This window comes from Danio rerio, chromosome 7, assembly GCF_052040795.2.
Source record: "Danio rerio strain M-AB ecotype USA chromosome 7, GRCz13ab, whole genome shotgun sequence".
Classification (NCBI taxonomy): domain Eukaryota; kingdom Metazoa; phylum Chordata; class Actinopteri; order Cypriniformes; family Danionidae; genus Danio; species Danio rerio.
Window position 1 is genome coordinate 66484420 of NC_141027.1, and position 22893 is coordinate 66507312.

Consider the following 22893-nt stretch of genomic DNA (forward strand, 5'->3'; position numbering starts at 1 on the left):
AAATTATACCTGCCAATCAGTTTGATGGGAGGGGAAAATCACACTCCTATGTCATGTTGCAGTGGGCTTCAAAATCACCAGGATTCAGATTCTATTTTAACTTCAGTAAATTTAAAAAAGAGACTTGCTGTGTGACTCCAATATGACAGTGAACACTATACTACACACAGTTCTGTCCAAACATCTTACAAACATCTTACAAAAGTTGATTTCGATCATAGATGCTCTTTAATATTTGTGATTAATACACTATCTATGCGCTCTATAGGGGGCATTAAATACTTGTTAAAATCTAAGTCTAAAGTTAAGATGTGCAATGTGAAATATATAAAGATGACATTAATTGTAATACCATTAAAATAGTGATTAAAAATGTTGAGATAAAACAAAGTTATTTTAAACAAAAAGTAATTTTTTAGATTATTTCACAAATAACATTTTTTTGTAGGGTGTACACACAATATATGGTACTCAGTTTTAAGCATGTATACAAAGAAAACATTCAGCATTTCAAAAGTGAAGTGAGCATATTGTTTTCTTATAATTGTTACATTTAATAGTGATAAAAAAATCTTGTTTCAAAACTTGTTTCAGTTTATTTATGTTTTCTAGTCTATTCCTAAAAAACACAAATACTATAAAAAAGAAAAAGAAAAGTATATATATATATATATATATATATATATATATATATATATATATATATATATATATATATATATATATCAGTAGCCATGTTTAGTCTAAATATGATCTCCACTATATTATTTAAACTTTGTTTTGTCGACTTGCAAAACTCACTGCATGCCGATTGTTAAGCCAGTTTTTACAATGCATGAGTGGTGTGTGAGCAGTGCAGCTATTTTATTTATTTATTTTTTCGCCATGCATGTTCACAACCAGACTGGGAGCAGAGCAGTGCGTCAGCGGGCAAGCTTTTTTTTTTTTTTTTTGGCTGTGCATGAGAATGTTTTTTTTTGTGCGCGTGTCTGTGAATGATGAAATAATCTTAATTTCAGAGTGAACTATCTCTTTACACAGTTTATAAAACTCCTAATTATTAAGCAAGCTTTTTGATCAATTATTTATTGTGTATGTGTGTATCTGAGTAATTTCATATTTTGGCAACTCTTTACAGTAAGAGTACATGAAAAAGTATGTATTGATTTGTAAACTAAACATTATGTCATCATGAAAATAAACTTTATTTTATTATGAATTAATGATGAGTTCAGTCGTTAAGCTAATCATGAACTAACTTCAACTTCAACATGAGTCACAAGAGTTCAAGTGTGAATAATGGCTACCTTATTTACTTGTTAGTACATGATTGATTGTTAATTAATGTATTCTACACATTTTTACATTTGATTAATTTAACCATCATGAACTCATGATATGATAATGTATAATTAATTATATCATGACTTTACTTGGAGGGGGACATCATTATTAACCCATTCTTAACTCATCAACTCCTTATGCACGTCCGTCTAGTGTGTTCACACTGAATAACAATAGAAATGTGTTCCGTCTACATCAACATCACCAGTTTAAATGCAGAAGCACATGTGTAGTTAAGGATATGTTATAGTTGATGTGCCTCTTCAAGTAAAGTTATGACATATTAATACATTAACAGCTAATGAGTTCATGTAGCTTACATTTACTTAAACTTAAATGTTAATTAATACATTAATTAACAACATGTACCTACAAGTGAATGACCTCCTGTGACTCATGTTGTAAAAGTAAAAGTAAAAGTATCACCCATTGTCTTTGTGAAAATGAACAGTTTAATGCACATGATCCATTTCATACTGTAGCTGTTAGAGTATTGGTTGGTATGTTTGCAGTGTTTCTCTGTGTTGCATTGAAGTCTACTTAGAGGGAAAGGTTAAGCAGAAAACGGCCTTCTGGTGGGTATGTTGCTTTCTCTCTTGCTTGTTATCCCTCTGGGTCTGTTCCTCTGACAGGGCAGCTGACGAAGACACTTTGCCAGTTGGTCACCTCACATTTTAATCAATTAATTTGATATTTAAGAATGGGATGGCTACAGGGACATGGTGTCCTTCAAGCTTCAGTAATCTGGTAATGATTAGACTTTAATGAATGTATAGCTTGTGTTTCAGATATTGTGTCTGGCTATAGTAGCACAAAAAACAGCAAGTCACTTCCAGTGTCTTGATAAAATGATTCAGATTTTAATGAATGCTACAAAGCTACAAACCACACTTGACTTTGTATTTCAAAGCATTACGTGTCAAAGTTTAAGTTGGATTTTTTTTTTTTTTTTTTTTTAACTCATGACTCATTGGTAAGTGATTGGTTATTTGACATTCAGATTTTGTCTAGTGCAGTTTACCAATATAACTCAAGTGCTGGCTAAATTTAAGAAATCTGAAGTGAAATATTTTGAACAATAATAATCAAACATTATTTCAGTCAGCATATTTTGATACTGCATGCTATGCAGTTTCAGCTTTACTATGATATTAAGATGTGTGGCAGGTTTGCTTTTATTAAAACAACGTTTATTTTGATTGCTCAGTTAGAGCAGTTCACTTGGATAACAGTTGATAACAGATTCGTCTCAGTTCAGTTCCAAATTAAACGTTGTGGTGTGTAATCAATCTAAGTGTAAGGTTCCTTTAACACAACATGGACCAAAATAATCTAAATAAAAACAGGATGTGGTATCACAAGATACAACTATAAAAATAAAGACTGCCTAAGTATACCTGTTAATTTCTCCTTATTGTCGAGTTGTATATTACACCTACTGGAAGCACAGATGTCAGAAACACATCTCCTTGCAGCAGATCTCCATGTGTGTTCATCACTATTCCACATTTCATTCATTGTAATTGAAATTTCTAAGCTGAATCTTTGTACAAATAATTTCCAGATATTTTCTGTCAGGTTTTGACCAGGACTCTGAACTTGCCATTTCATTATTTCACTTTGAAATTTTCAGCAAAGCAATTACTTTACCTTGTTTGTGTTAATGTCTATTTTTGCCATGTGATGGGACTCTTTACCCCTTTTCCAAAAAGTTTAGAGCTGGGGCTATTGCACTGGTGGTTTGGAGGAACTGGTGAGCCATCTAAGATTTGGTTTGCTTTTCTATGGCCTGCCACAGAGACAATAACACAAATGCCGAAGTGCCAATCAACAAAGGCAGATGTTGAGTTGCTGGCTTGGGACACAACACTGGCATCCAAACACATTGCAACCCTACGTGTTCATGCAGCACAATCATTTGTATAGATGGTTATTTCAAGAGAGAAAAACATGTTTAGCATTTTGTTCTGTTGCTATTACAAATATTTTTTGACTTGTTGTTAAAGGTAACCCTGCCCTCATCCCCTAACACAAGTAATTCTTACTTTTAGCCCAGCAATGTTTCCCGTGCATGCAACTGTTTGATTTGGTAAACTTCAATCAAAGTGTGATCGTTTTCTTTTAATATTTAGAAGTGTGGCCTTTCTACACAATATGCTCAACCACAGTCCATGTTTGTTTGTGTAGCCAATTAGCTCAAGGTTTATCTTCCCCAGCCTCTCCACCAATACTTACTGTAGCGAGTTATAATCTAGATTACAGTGCTTGTGTATCTTCTGCACCATTATATGTAGGAGATTAGCTTAAAGGGAGGAAGATTAATTTGAACAGGGCTCCAAACGAATCAACTCTTTAAATCCGAACAAACGAATTGTCAAGCGATCATTTGAGCGGACAGTCGATTCAGGTGTTAACATGAGCTGCTTTTTGAATGTTACATTCATGATTCCCAGTTACATGTTATAGCACATAGATTAGTAACATAATTGAATTCTAAAATGCATGGCGCTGCGCATCGGCAAGCGGCGCTTCTGGTGTGCAACCTGCTTTGCGCTCTTGTCGCAGCACCAGTGGCACCTCAATGAGGCACCAAAATTCATATACTGACTCGGTCCGGTGCATACCAGTTCCAAATGTATTGGTGCCACAATGGCGCCAGGTTTCGGTACCCAACCCTAGACACCTTACAAAAAGAAGGATGCAGGTTCGAATCATGGCTGGGCCAGTTGTTATTTCTGCGCGGAGTTTGCATGTTTTCTCCATGCTCGCATACGTAGGTTTCCTTCAGGTGCTTCGGTTTCACTAACAGTCCAAAGATATGTGCCATGGGTGAAATGAATAATTTAAATTGACTGTAGTGAATGAGTGTTAATAAGTGTTTCACAATACTGGGTTGTGGCTGAAAGAGTTCCACTGTGTAAAACATATGCTGAAATAGAGACTAATGAATGAATATTTATGAGTCAATTAAAAAAAAAAAAAGAAATATTTATTTAAAAAAAAATGTTTACTTAAAGGTTATCATACACTGTTAGACATTTCAAAGGGTTTTTACAGTAACTTACTGGCAACACTGTTGCCAGTAAGTTACTGTATTTTAGATTTACAGTATACAACTGTAAATCCGTTTACAGCATGTTACCGTAGTGTCTGAAAATGGTTAACTACTGTAAAAACCTAAGTTAACAGTTAGCTACTGTAAACCTTTTAATTTTGTCCTAAATATTTTATAATATAATTTTATTAATATTATTTTAATACTATAGACCTAAAAAAGACACAATTGCAAAATATTAACAAAATAAACACTCTTTATTTAAAACATTGGAGATGCTTAAAACAAGCTTAAAAATGTGTAAAAACATTACATTTCAATCATTCAAAATATTTTATTTTAAGAAAAAAAACGTTGAAAATGACAAAGCACATTAACATACATGTACAAAACTAATTTAGGTGTCTGACCTGCATATTGTTGAGAAAAAAAACCCCAATTGTACTAAGTACTACTGACATTAAACCAGACACAATTACAAAATATTCCATACTTTAAAACATTAATAATGCTTAAAGCATTTAAGGAAAATGTGTGAAAATTACATTAAGCAATAAAATCAACACATTAAAAATAAATAAATCACACAAAGCACTAGAACATACATGTACAATAAAAATTTAAACTTCTGAATTGCATATTGTTGGAAAAATAAATATTTGTAACTATTAGCCGACTCAGAAACAACCCAACTTTAAAATATTACTAATTCTGGTGTCAAATGCTCAACAAGGTCTGAATTCACATGTTCAAATGCAATACATCTTTATTTCTATTGCACTTTTACAATGTAGATCAATGATGTCAAAGCAGCTTAACATAGAAGTTCTTGTAAATTGAAGCTGCTTCAGTCCAGTTTTCAGAGTTGAAGCAGTAAATGTCACTGCTGAAAGTCCAAACACTGAAGAGCAAATCCACCGATCCATCAATCGTAGCCAAGCGATCCAGTGGCGACAGTGGCATGGAAGAAACTTCACCAACTGACGAAAGTGTAGAATAAAAGCCCTTTAATGAAACCAGGCTCAGTTGGGCACGACCAGTTCTCCTCTAGCCAAACTTGTGCAAGGCCGCAGTCTAGGCACCGGAGGCTTGAAAGTTCACCAGCGGGTGGTCAGGCTGGCCCATTGGATCAATTCGGAAACTCATTGATCACGTGTGTCTTTCAGGATTCACTCCTCCATGACCACCACAGCATCTGGTCAGGATTTGGCCCAGTCCAGGATTATGAAGAACTCTGGATAAGGACAAACAGACTAACATAAGCATAGAAGAAGCTTGTTTAAAAAAAATAAATCATATACTGGTTAATTATTTTGAAGTATGGCAGCTGGGTTGGGCTAGTTTTCAGCTGGTACTGAGCAACTGGCTCCTGCTCATAACCTGCTCACTACCATGTTTAAAAGATAACTAACCAGAATGTCCTGTTTATTTTTTTCCCTAACAAGGTTTTACAAAAACATTGTAGCATTTGTGATGGGTTGATTCACTGCAGGACAGATTAGACTATTTGTTTTATGTATTCATAATAAACTAAAACAGACTGAATGCTGATACAATTATTAAGAGTGTCTCACCTAATCCAAGTTCTCAGTTAGCTGGTGAAAGAAGGATAACTCACTGTTGTTCATGGTTGTCATTCTCTTCACTACTTCTCCTGCCTTCTTCTGGCTCACTCTGGTTGTTGCTGTGCATTTTGTTTCATCCTCTGGAATTATTTATACAAAAATTTTTATTATTTTATTTATTACAAAATATTTAGGCAACATGAAATGGGGAAAAAGACATTTAATACATAGACAAATGCATGTATCCCAATACTAATTATTGTATTATGAAATGTCTGACCCATGACAGACCTCAATCTGCTCAAAAATATTATAAACAAAGATGAAAAAAAACCCTACTAAATGGTTTAATAAAAAAGGGAAAACGATTTTTTATTTAGCTAGCAACTAAACATGTGACACATTTTGTATTAAAAGTAACGTTACTATATTGAGAAACAAATAGATGTACAGTACTTACTGTTGTATGAGGTCCAGTTTGCACAGGCAGGCTCCCAGTATTCTATATTGAGACCATAAGAAAGCCAAAAATACAGATAAGAATACCATGCTACAATCCACAACCTCCACACAACTTTTTTTTTTATTTGTTTACCTTGGTTGCTTACTGGTCTTGCTTATGTTTTAAGCATAAGGCTGTGCTGATCAAGATGTTCCTCCGAAATGCTGTTTGTTTCTTCAGACAAAACCTGCTGCTGTGCCAGTGCCATATCTAAACAGAAAAAAATATAACTTAATGGTAACAATTATGTTAAACCAAATGTCAAGAGTTGTGATAAAAAAAATAATTAGCAAACAATAAATAGCAAAAAGGTGGTTATTAGCATAATGCATAGAGGTAAAGTTGGTTTTATATTAGCAGATTCAGACTTCCCCCTTAATAATTTAATTTCATAAAAGTATTATTTGCAAACTCTAAATAGCGAAATCATTTTAGCAGCTAATGACTATCAAAGTACAACATGCTCACGGTCAAATAAACAGTGTTAATGTTGATTTCAAGTCATACTGGCATGCTAATTCTGATCGAATATTCAAAGTAACATGGTAAACAGTATAGAGTCTTCTAAATGAACGAATGTGCGAATATAAAACCAACTTTACCTCTATGCATATTGTGTAGATTTACGTTAACGTTCTTATAGGTTACGTCGCGATGTTATTTTCTCAAGCTAACGTTATAAGTTACTCTAAACCAGAGAAAAATAAGTTCACAACATCTAATATATATAGTATAAATCAATATAAGTTAAACGTTGCACGTTAAAATGAGTTTGAGTCCAATTCAGTATAAACTTAGCTCAGTTTAGCTAACAGTTAACATTACCATTTTAAGATCGCTTCAGCCAATGTTGCCGAGCAAACAAATGCTAATAGAGGTGCTCAAATCAATGTCGAGTGTTGTCAGCACAGACAGACGCGCTTTTGCAACACATTCTCACTCCCAACTCGTCATATACTGACGCTTGGTCAGGAACCCTCGGCGTAGGTTATTGACGCACAGGGTACCCCTTTAGCGTCACATTTAGACGTGCAGGGATTCCCTATAGAATCTGTACCTGAGCCTGAAGCGTCATAGGGAGACGCTGGAGGCTCGTATAATTACCAATAGATGTCAACGCACTTTTTAAAACCTGATTTACGCCTATTATCGCAGTTTTCTTCTTTTAAAAATATGTAATTTTTATTTTGTTCATGAAAAGCGTCTGTAAACTGGGTCGAAACTACTGTATGAATAAACTTCGGTCCACGTGACATCCCTTCACGGTGAGTTTAACGCCGCTCTGCTATTGGTCAAACTGCATCAACGGTGAGTTCTCAGATGAGTTCAACTGTCAACATTAAATAGTATGTTAATGCTGCATAATGTATTTTTATTGGAGATTAGTTGGTGTTTATAAATATTTTATCATTAACTTTATATTTAATGAGTGAAAATATATTCGGTTGTCCAGTTTAGGTTAACTATAAAACTATACTACTAATAAAACTTTGATTCATTCATATTATTTATTATTTTTTTTACTTTAAAAAATATTACATTTCAAGTACTAAGTTTAAAAATGTTTTTGGCTGATCTTTTTTTATTTTAAATTATTCATTGAAGTTGGGGTCATTGTATGTGGCGATCTATTTTTTACAGTCTATGCTCGCTATCCCAAGGTTCATTGCGATCCCAAGGTTCACTGCGGTTTTCCACAAGGTAAGTAAAAAGTAAACAAATAAAGACGATTTGTTGATAAAGCATGTACTGTAAACTAGCGACGTTATCTAATTACATCAAGTTCATTTATTAAAAACATATTTTTCTCACATATAACGTTGGTCATGCATTAGAACAATATATACATTTTAAGATAAGGAACAGTGTTACCAGATTGTTGTTTTCCACAATAGAATTCGTGCAAAATCTTTATATGATATGCAATATGCAACTCTAATAATACAAATGTATTCGTAATTGTTTCAATATTAAAGAACATCAAGTGTTTTCAAAGGTTTAAAGGCTACATTGTAAAAACAATTATTTTCCATGCCTTAAAACACACACACACACACACACACACACACACACACACATATATATATATATATATATATATATATATATATATATATATATATATATATATATATATATATATATATATATATATATATAACATAAGAAAAGCTCAAGTATAACTTAAGCTGATGTATGTCACAATGAATATCTTACACTATTACAAGTATAATTTGGCCTTTAACAATTTATTTAATAAAAGAAAGAATCTATCATCTCTAAATTGTGGTAAAGAGGCACAACAAGCTGTCTTCTTTGTCAAATATTATGTCAGTCAGGATGGCAATGGTAAAACTCAAGGATTACCTTGCACCTTCTCAGAAATTTACCATTGATCATATGTATTACAAGTGGCTGGATTGTTTTTAACACAAGCAACGTATTTTAAATCATTATCTTAAACAGATTATGGCTCATTTTGGACTACACTTACATTACTTTACAACTGCTTAATGCAGTACTGATGTATCTAGTAGTTAGTGGGTTTAACTAATGTCACATCTGTTTTTATTCATTTTAGATGCAGAAACTTTTGACATATGAATTCATCTTGACTAAGGGTAAGGTTTTTGTTCAGAATTAATCATTATTTAAAATCATTGTATTTTCTTTGTTATTATGTACAGATTTTAAAAGAATGTACTTTCTTTTAATAAAGAACTCTTCACAGCACTGCATCTGAACAGTCACAACCTCACAGAGCTGCACAACTGCCCCACTCAAGATCACTGTTGAAGCTGGAACCTCATCTTGTGTACAGCAAAGGCAGAGCTGAAAATTCACTGTTTGTCTTGTATTGTGTGGTAAGTCATAGTTTTATTTATTTATTTTTTTATTGCAACACTAAGTAGTCCATTCTGTGGCCAATATGATATAAAAGGCCTAAAATGGGACTGACGTGATCATTGTTTTGATTTCTAGATAAGTACTTATGGGGCTACACATGCAGCTGAAGTTAGCTACATGGAGTAGGACATTTCTTTCAGTATACTCTTAAAGAGATTCACCCAAAAATGAAAATACTGTCATTAATGACTCATCCTTCACTTGTTCCAAATATGTCTGAGTTGCTTTCTTCAGTTAAACACAATTTATATTTTAAAGAAAGATAAAAACCTGCAAACATTAACTTACATGGTATTTGTTTTTTCCTACTATGCATGTCAATGTTTTCAGCTTTTCAGCTTTCTTCAAAAACTTCCTTCATGTTCAACACAAAGTAACTTGGAAGTTTTTAAAAAAAGGTTTACAACCACTTGAGGGAGAGTAAATAGTGAACTATTCCTTTAACCCAATCTAGTTGACTTTACTAGAAAATTGTATAGAAACCCAGTGCCTTAAACCCCTTACATTTTATACAAGGTACAACTTAACAGCCATACTTGAATTAAAATATTACTGTAAGTCCAAGAAGATTGTAAAGGTTCTAGGTTAATTTAAAGAGGGCTGTTTAGTTTCACTTTGTGTAAAAACATAAAGGGTTTAAGGCAACATTTTCCATGCAGTTTTTTTTATAAAGTCAACTAGTTTGAGTTAAGAGTGTAATGGGTTTCAGTAAAAGCAGTGAATCATGCAGGCATGAAATTAATGTTTAGCCATGTAAAGCAATAAGCTTGTTATAATTTAGAAATATTTTTAGGGTGGAGCACTGTATGCTGTAGTAGTTTTCATATAATTGATGAGTCAAACATGAGATGTGTTTTCAATTGCAAGAAGTGAATTAACAATATGTTCATCAAGATTCAAATCTTGCATCTTATATTTTTTAAGGTTTTGGCCCAATAATACCCATATTCTGCTATTTAAAAAAAAAAACTTGCTGGAATTTGTGTCAGCATTCCCTTCAATGAAAACTACAGCAGTGGACATCAGTGGTGATAAAAATGTATGAGAAGGATAAGGGTGTTCATAATGAGAAGTGCAGTCACTATCCTGATCTCTGAGTTTGTAGAACTGACAGATCTGCTTGGAATACATGGAAACATGCTGGAAATGTTTAACTTATTATACAGTTAATTCAAGAGTGCCAGGTTTAATGACACTTTACATATATAAATAAATATCACTGAACTTTCTAAATGAAACCTAACACTCATTCTTTGTTCAGTAATGATATTGTGCACTTCTAATACTTTACAGTGGCAAAACCTGGAATAACACATGGGAGCCCTCCAGGAATTGCTGACACTTTACGCCCAAGTCTCCTCATGCTAACCGGGTTGCAATATGACAGTCTAGTCAGCATAAACACCTGGACTCACCAAGCACACTTTGATTCTCAGTGTTTTGTACAAATTGTTTTTGCTATTCTTCAGTAAATACTTGAATATGTTTTGAACTTATTCTACTTTTGATGTTTAAGTTCAGAAAGTTGTTATTATAAACATAATTTGCATTTGTCATGAACTTGACTTCTTGTTGTTGTGAAAGCTGTTTATTATAATGGCATTTCCAAAGGCATCATTTGAAAAGATTTTTTGCAGTGCAGTTTTACTTGAGCTTGACATACCAGATGTATGACATGAATAAATATCACAAAATAAATATAATAATAATAATAATACAAAATATAAATTTCCTTCAATTATAATTGTTTTTAATCATTTATATATGTATGGTAATATATTATTGCATTAAAAACTGTTATAAATATATATATTTTTGGTTTTTGCATGTTTGCGTGATTTTTTTTTTTTTTTTTTTTTGTGGCATTATGAATAAATTATAAATGTTTCATTAAAATGTATTGTGTTTATTTGCATACTCATTTACAATGAACTACTATTTTTACTATTTAATGGGCACTATATTTGTCATTTAAGTTTGACATATATTTATATTTGTATACCTACATGATACAGGGTTTAGTTACAGGAAATGCTGAAAATGTTTTCAAACATGAAGCTTTTTTTATTATTTTATTATTCGTTTCAAATTTAGTATACTGCATATGATCTGGTTTTACTATGATCATTTTGCACATCAGGTTACCCCCACAAAGGAATCTCACGGTAAATATACATTTGTATTTTTAATAAGACAATAAATAGCATGTAATATTAATACACATTTTGATATTTAAGTTATATAATGAGGTTATTATAATCTACCTTCAACCGGAAGATTACCAAATAGAGACAAAGTGTGACGTAGATTGCGACATTGTGATTGGACTATAACTTCAAAGCCAAATTAAAAGATCCTTCGTGTTGCTAACTATGTTTTGCTAACTTTGCCACTTTACTAACAGTGTCCTTTATCAATGAGTTATCGCTGTGTTTCAAATAGTTACCGATTAACCAAGATCGTAACCCTAAACGTAACCCTAACTACAGCTTTCAATGAACTACAATTTGTACCGCCATGTCTTTCCCGTCCCATCTATACAGCGACAAAGGATTGTGGGTAATGTAGTTTAAAGCCTTTTTGTAATAAAATGGAACAAATACTATTTTTAATGAACTAAAGACTATTTGAATAAGGTCATTGTGCATATATTTATGACATATATGAAAGCCAGGCATAAATTTGTTATTTTTCAATGAGTATTTTTTTTAAACAGCTTTTATTGACTTGATCAGTATATATCAGACTATATCCAACATTATTTATTGAACATAGCATAGATAATAGTCTTGCTGATATTCTCTCACTCATTTCTCGTTTGAAATGTGAATACTTTTTCCTTTTCTACGGGGCTCTACTCATCCCCTTTGAGTAAAAGGGCAGTTAACCTATGTAGATGTATTATCTTCAACATGGACAAGAAATTGTATTGTCACATGTACAGTTGTGGTAAAAAAAAAAAAAAAAAAAGCTGTAAAAATAAGCTAAACATTAGTATCCTCTTTAATCACAAGTTATTAGCAATAGTGATCTATGTTCATCACAAATATTATGAGTTCAGAATAATATGTGTGGATGTAATTTTGTAAGTGTGTTTCATTAATGGTCATCGTGTGATGTTTAATTGTTTTCACTTTATTTGAAATATGGATAAAAGCTCTTAAAATATGTAAATGTTTATAAATATAACCTTTTTAAAGACATGTATTTGTTTGAAAACCACTCTTTATCTGATTATTTTTACTTTCTAAATCTTCAACTGTTTGTGTAACAGTATGTTTTGATGACAATGGATGAACTTTATTTTAGTTTAATAATGATTCCACATCATGTCTTTGTCCTGCATGTGGGTTAATTTGTTAATTATTTTCTTTATGATCAAATGATTTTAAGATTTGCTGCATTGTAAGAATCATGAAAATAGTGAGAAATGAGGTAACAATGACGATAAGATATCCTTTCAAATGCTGTGAATAGTTAAAAATGATTAAAAATACATAGCCATGAACCAACAAAATAAATATGCAAACCTTTAAATCATCTAAACTAGAAGTAAAAAAGTTCTGTGCTGTACTTAAGTTACTGTGAAGTTCTATGTCTACAAAAAATACATATTTTATTTTACTTTTTGGCTTAGTCCCTTTATTAACCAGGGGTCGCCACAGCTCTATGAACCGCCAACTTTTCCAGCATGTTTTTATGCAGCAGATGCTCTTCCAGCCGCAATCCATCTCTTGGAAAATATTTTATTTTTTTTATTTTTTATCTTGCATTCAATAAAACATTATACAAAGTTATTTTTTATTTTCAGCATAACAACAGTGGCACTGTTATCTCACAAGTACAGTAGTTTTTTGTTAGACATTCTAACAAATGAATACAAATGTTTCAAAGTAAAGACAAAAATAAAAGGAGATAAATTTTTTTTTTTTTTAGAAAAATCCATGAGGACCAACTAGATCCATCAGATCTTTGATGTAAATCATAGGTTAATTTGTTCAGAGGTAGAAGTCTGGTTGCCTGACTCAGCCACATATTGACTGGAGGTATCTGAGCAGTTGACCATAATAATGTACATTTTTTGGCCAAGTATATGCAAAAATTTAATTTATCATAAAAATGTATCATAAAATTAATATTTTAAAAGCTCTTAATGTCATTTAATGTAATAATTTTATTTTAATATAGAGTTCCTTAAATCGTTATATGTTGTAAGCAGTTGGGCATACAATAATGCTCTTAATTTACAACACTGATTGATTTTAGAGGAATGCTTACATACTGTACATGTCTATGTATTTAAAAAAAAAGAGACAACAATTTGGTTATAGATGATGAAAATTTTATTTTATTTTTACAGATTTTATTACATGCTTTAGATTCAGGGTTAAGGTCATCCTCTTCTGGATTACAGTAAAAGAAAATCCACAGTCAATGTCAAACTCATCAGCTGGAGCTTTATTTAAAAAATGTATGTTCTCTGCTCCAGCCAAAACTTGCAGGTACCTTGTAGGTCTCTAGATTGCACCATCGTATTGTTGTTTATTTCTCAGTTATTTTGTTGCTTTCTGAGAATGATGATCCATAGACCTTTTAACCCCTCTTCGTTTAGGCCACATGTCGAATCTTAAAAGAACACAACAACATAAAAATATATTAATATCATTTGGACTGGGTAAACTTATGCTTATGTCTGTGCCAAATAATACAAATACATACTTTTCAGTAGCAAACAAGCAGGAAAGTTCTTTGAAGGAACCAGGATGAGTTGAAATGTATTTATAGTGGTTGGCCATCTCTGCCACAAGAATCCACTGCTTCTCCTGAAGAATCCTGACTAGCAGGATGATGTTGAACACCCTCCTCTTTGTTGCTGGGTCAGCAGAGTCTGAAATATATTTATAAAAAGAAAGTTGTATAACAAGGATTATACGTCAACTTTTAAAGAATCAACACTGACAGAAGTCTAGTGTACATACCATGCCATATGACGAAGACATCCATATCACTTCTGTTGTTTGTTGTCTTTGCTTCTGCTACTGAAAAAAATGACAATAATAGTAACACTTACAATTTTTCATGACTACATGTAATATTAATAAGAATTTCCTCACCCTCTGCCCACTACTCTACGTCACAGACCAAAGTCTTCCAACTGGTTTCCGGTCACTGCCAGTTTCATGGATTCTGTTTTCCAACTTGCTCTGCAGAGCTGTTGTGGTCTACAGTGATAAGCAATCAAAAATCACAATACTATTTAAATAGGTTACAGAACAACTAAAACAAATTCTACTGGATATCGTTACCTTCTGATATCAATAGGTCAGCGAGATGGCCAAATTGTTGAATATCTGCTAATTCCAGCACATGACCATGAGAGTTACAGTAGCATGTCTGGTCACTGCAATCCTATAGAAGAAATATTGCACTGTTCAACCTCCTTCCCAAGAGTAAAACCACACATATCCTTGTATGCCTCACTCCATTTCACCTGGTTAACATATACAAAAACAAACAAACAAACAAACAAGCAAATAAGTAAACCAATAAGTTTTGGCATTTACTTGTAGATCAGTTTAAGATAATCTCATAGTTCATCTATCTCAGATATAAACTCATGTGCTTAGGCATGAAACACACTAAAATCATGGGCTTAAAGATGGTGCTGAAACTTTGGACAGCTTTTTGCAACTCTTTGGAGGTAGTGTCATTAGTTGATGTAGTCCACAAATCTTCCTGTCAATCCTTAATCCTTAGCTGTAAACAAACCTTCAAAATATTATCTTCTAATCTAATTTTACTAGGTGAACATCAAAGAGCTGTTTTCTTGTTAATTTAGTTTCAACACATACAGTTTAAAGTACCTTGTGCATTCATGAAATGGTTATACTTATGGCTCACATCTACTTAAATTGGCAGTATATCTAGTGTGGAAGCAGGACAGATGAAGGGCTCTTCCTTGCAAATACTATCCACCTTGTATTGCACAGACTCCCACTCAAGAGTATCTCAGAAAAATGTCTGCTGAGATCTTGGCAGTCTATTAAAAATAATTATACCAAACTCTTTTCCACCAATGGAAAGAATATAAAAATATTTTAGGATATATTAATACTTGCATGACCAAATCTGAGATAAAAAAGGCCATCAGTATGCCTTAGTTTAAATAAAAACAAATTTTTACTCTAGCCCACTGTCACCTAGATCTACAGATACAGGGACTAATGGAAACATTAAAGTACACACCAACAGTCACTGGAGCAAGGCCCTCTCACAGTTGGGAAGATTGGAGTTCCTATGAGCTGTACCAGATAAAAACAACAAAAAATTAACATTTATAACAATTCTAACTTATCCTAAGACTAGTAGACAAGCAGCATTAGTTGTTTAATTTCCTAAACCGCAATGTGGACAGTTGATGGCCTATAAGGTGTCATAAAATCAGACAAAACAAAATACTTTCTGAAAAAGAAAAAAAATGGTTGGCCACTATCAACACCCAGAACAAATAGTTTTAAACAGTTAGGCCACAATATTTTGTGAGCTTATACTGTAGTTTATAATGTTTTTCATAAACAATAGTAATAGTAAAACTAATGCGTTCCTCTCTGTTATTACAATAGAAGTGAAAGAATAAATGCATTTTATCTCATACAATCATATATGCCTAAACAATGTAGATATTTTATATATATGGAATGAAAAACTTCACTAACCCTTGACTGATTCCAGAGTGGTCTTTGCCCTCTATACATGGTGGTGCTTCCTGCAGATCATCAAGTTGTCATCAAGACTTGAGCTTATAATTGAGATCTTGATGATAAATCTGAGTATAAAGGAATCACTCATGGTGATAGGCAGAAACAGGCTGAAAGACACAAGAATTAATCAAACAAATACAAATGTGTTAACAGAGATAGAGAGAGAGACAAGTTCAATTTAACATACAGACATGGGTAAAGTGGCTTTACTTTTTGCTTATTAGAAAACAAAATTGGATTTTTAAAGAAATCTAAAGAACCTGAAAAGAGCAAAAAAAAAATATTCATATCTGAACAGTGAATACCTTATAATTTACACCTGTATATATATATATATATATATATATATATACATACATATATATATATATATATATATATATATATATATATATATATATATATATATATATATATATATATATATATATATATATATACATACATATGTGTGTGTGTGTGGTAGATTAAAATAAAAATAAAATTAAATTAAAAATGTGCTCAGACGGGCAAAATTTCTGCCTTTTTTCCTTTAAAGGCATGGAAAATAATTGTTTTTACAATTAACCTTTGAAAACACTTGATGTTCTTTAATATTGAAACAATTACGAATACATTTGTATTATTAGAGTTGCATATTGCATATTATATATAGATTTTGCACGAATTCTATTGTGGAAAACAACAATCTGGTAACACTGTTCCTTATCTTAAAATTTATATATTGTTTTAATGCATGACCAACGTTATATGTGAGAAAAATATGTTTTTAATAAATGAACTTGATGTAATTAGATAACGTCGCTAGTTTACAGTACATGCTTTATCAACAAATCGTCTTTATTTACTTTTTACGTACCTTGTGGAAAACCGCAGTGAACCTTGGGATCGCAATGAACCTTGGGATAGCGAGCATAGACTGTAAAAAATAGATCGCCACATACAATGACCCCAACTTCAATGAATAATTTAAAATGAAAAAGATCAGCCAAAAACATTTTTAAACTTAGTACTTGAAATGTAATATTTTTTAAGTTAAAAAAAATAATAAATAATATGAATGAATCAAAGTTTTATTAGTAGTATAGTTTTATAGTTAACCTAAACTGGACAACCGAATATATTTTCACTCATTAAATATAAAGTTAATGATAAAATATTTATAAACACCAACTAATCTCCAATAAAAATACATTATGCAGCATTAACATACTATTTAATGTTGACAGTTGAACTCATCTGAGAACTCACCGTTGATGCAGTTTGACCAATAGCAGAGCGGCGTTAAACTCACCGTGAAGGGATGTCACGTGGACCGAAGTTTATTCATACAGTAGTTTCGACCCAGTTTACAGACGCTTTTCATGAACAAAATAAAAATTACATATTTTTAAAAGAAGAAAACTGCGATAATAGGCGTAAATCAGGTTTTAAAAAGTGCGTTGACATCTATTGGTAATTATACGAGCCTCCAGCGTCTCCCTATGACGCTTCAGGCTCAGGTACAGATTCTATAGGGAATCCCTGCACGTCTAAATGTGACGCTAAAGGGGTACCCTGTGCGTCAATAACCTACGCCGAGGGTTCCTGACCAAGCGTCAGTATATGACGAGTTGGGAGTGAGAATGTGTTGGCTTTTACCTGGATAATTTGATGGTCTTTCATTCATATTCTTCTGGGGGAAAACACTCTCTGCCGGACCGTTGTCTCGTGCTAAGTGTCCTCCAAAACTGTCTGCATACCTCTGGTTCCCTCCTAAACCAAAACCCGCTGCAACACCGGTTCCTATGTAAATAAATAAAAAGATATGACGAGAACAATGGCTAATAGTCATAAACAGTCTTATTTAAAGTAATAGTAGTGTTAATGTAATAAATTAAATAAAGGTAACATCTTAATAGATGATATATTTCTCAAATGGGCGAAATAACGCCAAGCCAGAGAAAATAATAATAGCCAACTTTATACTTTACTTTGTTCTATTCTCGTCCACAAAACATTCTGTAAAATGAAACACTGCCTCAGCTTACCAGAGTAAAGTTTGTTAAATCCAGTATGTTCTTCAGGCACACTAATAAATTGTCCTCTAGAATTGCTCCAGGGTCCTCAGGCAAAATGTGGTGCAGAGTAGTCGAATCGCCGCAAGGTGGCGTTGAAACAGTTGTGGAAAATACAGTATAATACACGAATTTTTACAAATACAGTACATCGCTGTATATGTTGTTCGACGTCACACTAAATTCCCATAATGCAACGGTAAATACAGTTATTTACCGTAAAAGGAATTTGCAGTATTACACTGGGTGAAATACAGTAAATAACTGCGTAATTTACAGAAATGTCTAACAGTGTAGAGAAAATAGCTATGACATCACTGTTAAATCCCTCTTTGCAACTGCAAAAACATATTTCAACATACATTTGTCTCAATAAAATTAATGCTATATTGAGCAGTATGCTATTTTTTGAGAAAATAATAGCTATGACATGACTATCAAATCCCCCTTTGACATTTTCATTTTGGTCCCACTTTATATTGTTGCTTATACCTGTGAACTTATGCGGTAACTAGATGTGTAAGTAGTGTGTAACTACAGTGTGTGTACACACTGGTACATATTTTTTACTTGTCTAATACTGGTGTAACTGCACACATGTAACAACCCACAGAATAGTATGTCCAAGTTCAAATGTGTAACAGGACAATAATAGCACAGTCTTAGATGAACTTCCCCTTTAATGTGAATTACTCAGGTGATTCTACAATTTACTTTAAAACAACATATAAACACAAGGCATTTGTAAATTTTTATATACACTTATACTTTTTAGGAAAAGTTTGCTGCTGGTAAACAGTTGCACAAATGCTTAGGTTTTACATATTACACACTTATTTGTGACCATACACTTTATATTTGCATTTACCTTCTGATTACACTGGTATCTAATGCAGCATTAGTTCTGCCATTCTTATTTTAATACATTGTTCAGAAGTGCATGGTATGCAAACAGGTGTGGAAGTGAGAAAACATCTGCAAGTACATATTGTTGTTACAAAATGCACCCACATAACGCTTGTTACAGATGTGTACTCTTTTATTGTTGTTACCAATGTCCTGTTACACATTTGAACTCAGACATACTATTGTGTTTTTACATGTTTGTAGTTACACTAATATTGCACAAGTAAATACTATGTACCAGTGTATACACTAGTTACATACTACTTACATGTCCAGTTACCATGTATCTTCACAGGTATAAACGTAACAATATAAAGTGGGACCTTTATTTTTAAGAATGCATACGTACAAGCAGATTTTTCACATAGGTCACTTTTTCATACAAGTCTTTAGGTCCATAGATCTTCAACTGAATTGAGATAAAAACTTTAACTGAGGGCATTATTGGACTTTGATCTGTTATTGAGCTCCTACTATAATAAGACGGTGTTAGATTTGGGGTGATTGTGATGCTGAAAGATGGTCTTTCTCTGTCAGCAAATGTCTCATTTGCAGTATTTTTAGTTTAACAAGACATGCAGCCTCTGCTGATGAACAGCAGTCCAACAACATAATACTCAGCCATTACACCGTACATCACTGCTGGGATAGTGTTTGAGGTGTGGGAATAGTTAGACTTTTTTCATTGATACATCTCAGAATTTTTGGCTAAAGCTTTTATTTTGGTACCATGTGACAATAAATATCATTTTCCACATGACAGCTGTACGGTATGAGGCATAACATCTCTATGGCCCTTTTTTGTGTGTAATGGCATCTCTGTACCGTTTCTCACAAGTCTCCTTTTAGTTTGCACAGAGAGTTTTTAATGATGACCTTTGCTAGGCAGCCTCTAGGAGGTTTGATGTAGTTGCCACTTCTTGAGTATGAAATCAACAATTCCTACTGGGACATCCAAACGCTTGGATATTGTTTTGCACGCTCTTCCTAGTCATTTGTTTTACTTTGTCGCTATATGGTTCTTTGTAATGCTCTCAGGTCTTCACTTTCCCAGCTCTATTTCAAATCCACATCCTGAATAATGATGGTGCAGCTGTGGGGTTTTAGGAGCTATTTTAATGATTCAGGCTTTTATGTCCTTGTTGTGGAATATGTTCTTTCATCTTTGTAAACTTTGAGATTTTGCAAACATGCAGATTGAAGAATTCTGTAAACTTCTATAAAAGTGTTTTATTTTTGTACAATGAAAACAATGTAACATTGAAGTTGGGGGGTGTTTTTTTATTTATTTATTTATTTTTTTTTTATTCTGATATCTACTGTATGTAACTGGCCACTTTATTAGGTACAACCGGCCAACTTCTCTATGATGTTAATTTCTAATCAGCCCATCACATGGCAGCAACTCAATGCTCAATGCACTTATGCACACTTCATAAATGTAGTTTTTTATTTTTTATTTTGTTTGTTTGTTTATTTTGTATTGCTGATTGTAAGAATGTGTCTGGTGCAAATGTGCAAAACTGGTGCAAGTGTGAGAGAGATATTATAGTTTCCAAGCCCACTCAACTGTGTAATGAACACTCAGTTATTACCAATATGTCAGCTTAAAATTAATTCAATATTGGCCAATAAATATAGACGATACATTACTGCATCCCTAATTAAATGAATTTCTTTTCAATTTATGTTCCAGTCATTAAAGTCATTAACATGTCCTAGAGAGCAGCTTGATTTTAATTTTATGAATTGTCCAATGCTTGAAAGTAAGTAGCCAGTAAAGCAGAGAAACATAAGAGCATGATTTAAATGGCATCATGATGTAACAAAGGCCAGATTTATACCAATGTACTCCAGAAAATGATCACTTTAATGTTGCCAAAATAACATTACACTGCCCCAAAGATGCATAGATACAGAGAGCGAAAATAGCAGAATGATCCTTGATCTCTGAGATTTGTAAACCTGTAATTGGCTGTCACCTAATTGCCCTCTAAAGGCCTGGTTGTGAATCTTGCCTCTGTAACTGCTGATAACGGGGTGCAAACAGAGGACGGGTGGTCCAGACCACAGGGGCAAATCTCCTGCATACGTCTCTTTTATCTCTCAAACCTCCAGAGAGCAATTTGCAGAGCTATGTAGTCCACAACAAAACAGCAGGAAGCCAAAATGTGAAATCCCACCTTAGCTGTGTCCTAGAAGGGGGGCTAAAGGACCAGCTAGACCAGTGGTTCAGTTGACGGTCTTGATACTTGATACAAATGCAGCTCATACAACATTCCCACGGCCCCTGATTTCAATGAGTAAACTGTATAAAAAATAAATCTACTAAGCCTTGAAATGCAGTTTTTTTAGGTCTAATGCATAAAGGAATATACTGTATTCAGGTCTTATTTTACTTTTAGCTTGCTGAGGTTGTTCAAGTATTCAGATTATAGCTAGCCATTGGCTTTAAACTTTATTTAAAAGAAACATTTGCTAAAGTCTGAATCAAAGATTTGTAATATAGAGCATGACAGTCTCGATTGTGAAGATCTGATGCGAAGGTCATTAGATGACTGCTTCAAAGGCAAACTAAATATATGATTAATTGAGCATTGACAAGGAGGCATACTGTAGATACAGATGTGCTTTTGCTCTTTCAGCCTTGATCAAATAGTCTATGTTACACTGAGACAAGAAAACATAAGAAACTCTCACTGAAAACCATTTACCCTTAACCTTCCTTTATATCTCTTAATCTTGCTAACAGATGCTACTATTGAGCTAGTTTCTTATTGATAGGCTTCAGACATGGGTCAAAGTCATTGGTTTTCAAGTCAGAGTCACGCTTCAAATCTTACCCTTGAGTTTACATCTCTAGTAAAGGCTGAAGTCAAATGTCAGGTTGCATGCTTTCAAAACAAGTCAGGTCGAGTTGCATTAACACATCAATTCCAAAAGGCTTGCTGCTAGTGCAGAGGGTAGACTATGGAAGTCAGTAATAGGATCAATGAATATTTACCATGCTGTATAGCATTTTTTGAAAATATATGATTTTAAGGTGTTCGGCTTGGTGGTGTGGCTGTTTGGATAAAGTTTACGAGGCAAAAATAACTTACACACCTCAGTGGAATATTTAATTCTGATAGGTCATCTGTAAAATTGAATCCTATATATTTTTTGTACAATTAGATAATTATAACACATGCTGTCATCTTGTGTCCATGTTATACAAGATGTTTTGTCTATGAAAGAGTGGAAATGACAGTGTGAAATAGGTAAACTGTGTATTTTTGCTGACTTGCATTAAAGTTCTAGTCACAACTTCATATTGCAGCTGTTCATTCGGTTTCTTTTTTTTTATATAGATACACAGTGGATACACTGTGCCATTTCATAATTTTTTTTTTTATAGTTTCATAGATTTCTGGTGTTTAGCATTATTCGTCACCTTTGAATTTTATGGTTCTATCTGTGTTCTGAATAATATTGACATTTTGAGCTTCAAACTTTTTGCATTTCACAGTAACGATTATGTGTGTAACATTTGTTTTTTTTTTTAAATAAAGTCTTAATGTTAAAAAAAAAAAAAAAACTTATTAAAAAAATCTCATGATGTAAACAAGTTATCAGTTAACAAGTCATCATTAATGTCAATAACTCACTTTTGACAAAATGTCAGATAAAACCTAATAGTTCAAAGGTGATGAATTGTCTTAATGTTAGTTTTAGTTTATTCAGATGTTGTGCATAGCTTGGGAGCAATGTTGTGTCAGTTACTAAAAAAATAATAACTAGTTACAGTTACTAACAC

At 32.9% G+C, this 22893-nt stretch overlaps 3 long non-coding RNA genes across 18 annotated transcripts in view; 1 reads left to right on the forward strand and 2 right to left on the reverse strand.

The window, feature by feature from the left end:
* LOC147843249 (uncharacterized) overlaps positions 1-22893 on the reverse strand; it is a 650118-nt gene that overhangs the window by 484948 nt on the left and 142277 nt on the right. The window lies entirely within an intron of this gene.
* LOC147843251 (uncharacterized) lies at positions 8120-11181 on the forward strand. Its single transcript, XR_015496412.1, has 4 exons — positions 8120-8167; positions 9048-9087; positions 9186-9330; positions 10667-11181. It is a non-coding gene; the product is annotated as an uncharacterized LOC147843251 (long non-coding RNA).
* Positions 13694-17828, reverse strand: LOC108190613 (uncharacterized). Of its 16 annotated transcripts, none has more exons than XR_015944720.1 (9): positions 17429-17828; positions 16994-17053; positions 16090-16241; positions 15620-15675; positions 14680-14782; positions 14488-14595; positions 14353-14409; positions 14093-14261; positions 13694-13999 (listed from the first exon to the last, which is right to left on the reverse strand). It is a non-coding gene; the product is annotated as an uncharacterized LOC108190613 (long non-coding RNA). The 16 variants fall into 16 exon arrangements; XR_015944719.1 differs by having other exon boundaries at positions 14353-14412; XR_015496399.1 differs by having other exon boundaries at positions 14680-14864.